Raw genomic sequence first — 7,096 nt, 5'->3', positions numbered from 1 at the left:
CTTGAATCTCTCTTCCATTGTGCGCCCTCTTCACATATAACTGTGAGGACTTGGTCCAACTTTTGATCAAAGTTGACCCTTCTAGTGTAAGGATGTTCATCTTCTTGCATCATGGGCAAATTGAATGCCAACCTTACACTTTCCGGACTAAAATCCAAGTACTTCCCCCGAACCATAGTAAGATAATTCTTTGGATCCGGGTTCACACTTTGATCATGGTTCTTGGTGATCCATGCATTGGCATAGAACTCTTGAACCATTAAGATTCCGACTTGTTGAATGGGGTTGGTAAGCACTCCCAACCTCTTCTTCGGATCTCATGACGGATCTCCGGATATTCACCCCTTTTGAGTGAAAAGGGGACCTCGGGGATCACCTTCTTCAAGGCCACAACTTCATAGAAGTGGTCTTGATGCCCTTGAGATGAATCTATCCATCTCCCATGACTCGGAGGTGGAAGCTTTTTCCTTCCCTTTCCTCTTTCTAGAGGTTTCTCCGGCCTTGGATGCCATAATGGTTATGAAAAAAAAAAGCAACGCTTTTACCACACCAAACTTAAAATGTTTGCTCGTCCTCGAGCAAAAGAAGAAGAAGAGAGTAGAAGAAGAAGAAATGAGGAGAAGGGGATGGCTTTGTATTCGGCCAAAGAAGGGGAGAAGTGGTGTTTAGGTTGTGTGAAAATGAAGGAGTGAAGAAGGGTATTTATAGGAGAGAGGGGAGATGGAGTTCGGCCATTATGGGTGGGTTTGGGAGGGAAAGTGGTTTGAATTTGAAGGGTGAGGTTGGTGGGTTTTGTGAAGGATGGATGTGAGTGGTGAAGAAAAGATGGGATTTGATAGGTGAGGTTTTGGGGAAGAGGTATTGAGGTGATTGGTGAATGGGGGAAAAGAGAGGGGTGGTGGGGTTGGTGGGGGTCCTGTGGGGTCCACAGATCCTGTGGTGTCAAGGAAAAGTCATCCCTGCACCAAATGTTGCTCAAAATCACGTTTTGAGTCATTTCTGGCGTTAAACGCCGGGCTGGTGCCCATTCCTGGCGTTTAACGCCAGGTTCTTGCCCTTTTCTGGCGTTTAACGCCAGTCTGGTGCCCCTTTCTGGCGTTAAACGCCCAGAATGGTGCCAGACTGGGCGTTAAACGCCCAACTGCTAGCCTCACTGGCGTTTAAACGCCAGTGAGTTCTTCCTCCAGGGTGTGCTATTTTTCTTCCTGTTTTTCATTTTGTTTTTGCTTTTTCAATGGATTTTGTGACTTCTTATGATCATCAACCTACAAAAAACATAAAATAACAAGGGGAAATAGATAAAATATAATCATTGGGTTGCCTCCCAACAAGCGCTTCTTTAATGTCAGTAGCTTGACAGAGGGCTCTCATGGAGCCTCACAGATACTCAGAGTAATGTGGGAACCTCCCAACACCAAACTAAGAGTTTGAATGTGGGGGTTCAACACCAAACTTAGAGTTTGGTTGTGGCCTCCCAACACCAAACTTAGAGTTTGACTGTGGGGGCTCTGTTTGTCTCTGATTTGAGAGAAGCTCTTCATGCTTCTTCTCCATGGTGACAGAGGGATATCCTTGAGCCTTAAACACCAAGGATTTTTCATTCACTTGAATGATCAGTTCACCTTTATCAACATCAATCACAGCCTTTGCTGTGGCTAGGAAGGGTCTGCCAAGGATGATGGATTCATCCATGCACTTCCCAGTCTCTAGGACTATGAAATCAGTAGGGATGTAATGGTCTTCAACTTTTACCAAAACATTCTCTACAAGTTCATGAGCTTGTTTTCTTGAGTTGTCTGCCATCTCCAATGAGATTCATGCAGCTTGTACCTCAAAGATCCCTAGCTTCTCCATTACAGAGAGAGGCATGAGGTTCACTCTTGACCCTAAGTCACACAGGGCCTTCTTGAAGGTCATGGTGCCTATGGTACAAGGTATGGAAAACTTCCGAGGATCTTGTCTCTTTTGAGGTAATTTCTGCCTAGACAAGTCATCCAGTTCTTTGGTGAGCAAGGGAGGTTCATTCTCCCAAATCTCATTTCCAAATAACTTGTCATTTAGCTCCATGATTGCTCCAAGGTATTTAGCAACTTGCTCTTCAGTGACATACTCATCCTCTTCAGAGGAAGAGTACTCATCAGAGCTCATGAAAGGCAGAAGTAAGTCCAATGGAATCTCTATGGTCTCATTTTGAGCCTCAGATTCCCATGGTTCCTCATTGGGGAACTCAGAGGAGGTTGGTGCACGCCCATTGAGGTCTTCCTCAGTGGCGTCCACCTCCTCTCTTTCCTCTCCATATTCGGCCATGGTTGTGGCTTTGCACTCTCCTTTTGGATTTTCTTCTGTATTACTTGGGAGAGTACTAGGAGGGAGTTCAGTAACTTTCTTGCTCAGCTGTCCCACTTGTGCCTCCAAATTCCTAATGGAGGACCTTGTTTCAGTCATGAAACTTTGAGTGGTTTTGATTAGATCAGAGACCATGGTTGCTAAGTCAGAGGGGTTCTGCTTAGAATTCTCTGTCTGTTGCTGAGAAGACGATGGAAAAGGCTTGCTATTGCTAAACCTGTTTCTTCCACCATTATTGTTGTTGAAACCTTGTTGAGGTCTCTGTTGATCCTTCCATGAGAAATTTGGATGATTTCTCCATGAAGAATTATAGGTGTTTCCATAGGGTTCTCCTAGGTAATTCACCTCTTCCATTGAAGGGTTCTCAGGATCATAAGCTTCTTCCTTAGATGAAGCATCCTTAGTACTGCCAGGTGCATTTTGCATTCCAGACAGACTTTGAGAAATCAAATTGACTTGTTGAGTCAATATCTTATTCTGAGCCAGTATGGCATTCAGAGTATCAATCTCAAGAACTCCTTTCTTCTGACTTGTCCCGTTGTTCACAGGATTCCTTTCAGAAGTGTACATGAATTGGTTATTTGCAACCATCTCAATTAGTTCCTGAGCCTCTGTAGGCGTCTTCTTCAGATGAAGAGATCCTCCAGCAGAGCTATCCAAAGACATCTTGGATAGTTCAGAGACCATCATAGAAAATACCTATGATGCTCCATTCAGAAAGCATGTCTGAGGGACATTTTCTGATTAATTGTTTGTATCTTTCCCAAGCTTCATAGAGGGATTCTCCATCCTTCTGTCTGAAGGTTTGGACTTCCACTCTAAGCTTACTCCATTTTTGAGGTGGAAAGAACTTTGCCAAGAAGGCATTGACTAGCTTTTCCCAAGAGTCCAGGCTATCTTTAGGTTGTGAGTCCAACCATATTCTAGCTCTGTCTCTTACAGCAAAAGGGAATAGCATCAGTCTGTAGACCTCAGGGTCAACCCCATTAGTCTTGACTGTGTCACAGATTTGCAAGAACTCAGCTAAAAACTGATGAGGATCTTCCATTGGAAGTCCATGGAATTTGCAATTCTGTTGCATTAGAGAAACTAATTGAGGCTTAAGCTCAAAGTTGTTTGCTCCAATGGCAGGGATAGAGATGCTTCTCCCATAAAAGTTGGGAGTAGGTGCAGTAAAGTCACCCAGCACCTTCCTTGCATTGTTGGCATTGTTGTTGTTTTCGGCTGCCATGTGTTCTTCTTCTTTGAAGAATTCGGTCAGGTCCTCTAAAGAGAGTTGTGCTTTGGCTTCTCTTAGCTTTCTCTTCAAGTGATTTTTTTGAAAAAGATTTTGAAATTAGAAGTCAAAAAGATTTGATTGAAAACTATTTTGAAAAAGATGAGGTTAAGAAGATATGATTGGTTTTAAAAAGATGTGATTGAGAAAATATGATTTGAAAACAATTTAAAAAAAAAAGATATGATTTGAAAACAATTTTAAAAAGATTTGATTTTTAAAAATTAATGACTTGCCTAACAAGAAAAGATATGATTCAAACATTAAACCTTTCTCAACAGAAAAGGCAACATACTTGAAATGTTCAATCAAATCATTAATTGTTAGCAAGTATCTTTGAAAAAGGAAAGAAATTGATTTTGAAAACATTTGATTGAAAAGATTTGATTTGAAAAAGATTTGATTTTGAAAAACTTTGAAAACTTGAAAAAAAAGTTGATTTGAAAAACAAAATCTTCCCCCTTGTGCCATCCTGGCGTTAAACGCCCAGAATGGTGCACATTCTGGCGTTTAACGCCCAAAACTATACCCTTTTGGGCGTTACACGCCCAACCAGGTACCCTGGCTGGCGTTTAAACGCCAGTCTGTCCTTCTTCACTGGGCGTTTTGAACGCCCAGCTTTTTCTGTGCACTTCCTCTGCTGTATGTTCTGAATCTTTAATTCTCTGTATTATTGACTTGAGAAGACACAAATTAAAAAATATTTTTGGATTTTTAATAATAAGGAATAATCAAAATGCACTAAAATCAAATAACAATGCATGCAAGACACCAAACTTAGCAGTTTGTATACTACTGACACTAATGAGAATGCATATGGAAAACAACAAAACACTCAAGTCAAGAGAATTCAAAGATCAGAGTAAGAAATAATCAAGAATTACTTGAAGATCCTTAAGACACATGAATGAATGCATGCAATTGACACCAAACTTAAGATGAGACTCTAGACTCAAACAAGAAACATAAAATATTTTTGGTTTTTATGATTTTGTAATTTTTTTTGTGCTTTTTCGAAAATTAAGTGAAAAAGAAAATAAAGGTATCAAAATTCTTAATGAGAATTCCAGGAATCATGCAATGTTAGTCTAAAGCTTTAGTCTAAAGGAATTAGACATAGCTAGCCAAGCTTCAGCAGGACATTGCATTCAAGAGCTAAATTGATGAGGATCAATCAGCTTTGGTGATGATAAGAACATCACCTTGAAACACTAGAATTCATTCTTAAGAACTCTGAAGAAAAATACCTAATCTAAGCAACAAGATGAACCGTCAGTTGTCCATACACAAAACAATCCCCGGCAACGGCGCCAAAAACTTGGTGCACGAAATTGCAATCACACTTTTGCAATCCCGCACAACTAACCAGCAAGTGCACTGGGTCGTCCAAGTAATACCTTGCGTGAGCAAGGGTCGATCCCACGGAGATTGTCGGCTTGAAGCAAGCTATGGTTATCTTGTAAATCTTAGTCAGGATATCAGAAATTATCAGGATTGATTGTAAAAAGCAAAAGAACATGAAATGGTTACTTGTATTGCAGTAGTGGAGAATAGGTTGAGGTTTTGGAGATGCTCCATCTTCTGAATCTCTGCTTTCCTACTGTCTTCTTCATCAAACACGCAAGGCTCCTTCCATGGCAAGCTGTATGTAGGGTTTCACCGTTGTCAGTGGCTACCTCCCATCCTCTCATTGGAAATGTTCAACGCACCCTGTCACGGCACGGCTATCCATCTGTCGGTTCTCAATCAGGCCGGAATAGAATCCAGTGATTCTTTTGCGTCTGTCACTAACGCCCCGCCTTCAGGAGTTTGAAGCACGTCACAGTCATTCAGTCATTGAATCCTACTCAGAATACCACAGACAAGGTTTAGACCTTCCGGATTCTCTTGAATGCCGCCATCAGTTCTAGCTTATACCACGAAGATTCTGGTTAAGGAATCCAAGAGATATCTACTCAATCTAAGATAGAACAGAGGTGGTTGTCAGGCACATGTTCATAGTTGAGAATGATGATGAGTGTCACGGATCATCACATTCATCCGGGTTAAGAACAAGTGATATCTTAGAATTGAAGCAAGCATGATTGAATAAGAAACAGTAGTAATTGCATTAATCCATCAAGACACAGCAGAGCTCCTCACCCCCAACCATGGGGTTTAGAGACTCATGCCGTGGAATGTACACAAAGAAACGTGTAAGAATGTCATGAGATACAGGAACAATGTCAAAAGGTCCTATTAATAGTAAACTAGTATCCTAAGGTTTACAGAAATGAGTAAATGACAGAAAAATCCACTTCCGGGCCCACTTGGTGTGTGCTTGGGCTGAGCAATGAAGCATTTTCGTGTAGAGACCTTTTCTGGAGTTAAACGCCAGCTTCCATGCCAGTTTGGGCGTTTAACTCCAAGTTTTATGCCAGTTCCGGCGTTTAACGCTGGAATTTCTGAGGCCGAATTGCTACGCCGATTTGGGCCATCAAATCTTGGGCAAAGTATGGACTATCATATATTGCTGGAAAGCCCAGGATGTCTACTTTCCAACTCCGTTGAGAGCGCGCCAATTGGGCTTCTGTAGCTCCAGAAAATCCACTTCGAGTGCAGGGAGGTCAGAATCCAACAGCATCTGTAGTCCTTTTTGGTCTCTGGATCAGATTTTTGCTCAGGACCCTCAATTTCAGCCAGAAAATACCTGAAATCACAGAAAAACACACGAACTCATAGTAAAGTCCAGAAAAGTGAATTTTAACTAAAAACTAATAAAAATATACTAAAAACTAACTAAAAGATACTAAAAACATACTAAAAACAATGCCAAAAAGCGTATAAATTATCCGCTCATCACAACACCAAACTTAAATTGTTGCTTGTCCCCAAGCAACTGAAAATCAAAATAGGATAAAAAGAAGAGAATATACTATAGACTCCAAAATATCAAAGAAACATAGTTCCAATTAGATGAGCGGGACTAGTAGCTTTTTGCCTCCGAACAGTTTTGGCATCTCACTCTATCCTTTGAAGTTCAGAATGATTGGCATCTATGAGAACTCAGAACTCAGATAGTGTTATTGATTCTCCTAGTTAAGTATAATGATTCTTGAACATAGCTAGTGTATGAGTCTTGGCTGTGGCCCAAAGCACTCTGTCTTCCAGTATTACCACCGGATACATACATGCCACAGACACATAATTGGGTGAACCTTTTTAGATTGTGACTCAGCTTTGCTAGAGTCCCCAATTAGAGGTGTCCAGGGTTCTTAAGCACACTCTTTTTGCCTTGGTTCACAACTTTATTTCTTTCTTTTTTCTTTTTCTCTTCTCTCTCTTTTTTTTTCGAAATATTTTTTTTTTGCTTTTTCTTGCTTCAAGAATCAATTTGATGATTTTTCAGATCCTCAATAACAGTTCTCTTTCTCCTCATTCTTTCAAGAGCCAACAATTTTAACATTCTTAAAACAACAAATTCAAAAGACATAT

At 40.7% G+C, this 7,096-nt stretch overlaps 1 non-coding gene across 1 annotated transcript; it reads left to right on the top strand.

Annotated features, from left to right (window-relative positions):
• Window positions 1-3,064: 3,064 nt before the first annotated feature.
• LOC130943201 (small nucleolar RNA R71) lies at window positions 3,065-3,172 on the top strand. Its single transcript, XR_009071729.1, has one exon. It is a non-coding gene; the product is annotated as a small nucleolar RNA R71 (small nucleolar RNA).
• Window positions 3,173-7,096: the final 3,924 nt, after the last annotated feature.

Source organism: Arachis stenosperma, chromosome 7 (assembly GCF_014773155.1).
Source record: "Arachis stenosperma cultivar V10309 chromosome 7, arast.V10309.gnm1.PFL2, whole genome shotgun sequence".
In the NCBI taxonomy this organism is placed as follows: Eukaryota; Viridiplantae; Streptophyta; class Magnoliopsida; order Fabales; family Fabaceae; genus Arachis; species Arachis stenosperma.
Note: the sequence above shows the minus strand (reverse complement) of the source record. Positions and strands in the feature narration are given on the sequence as shown.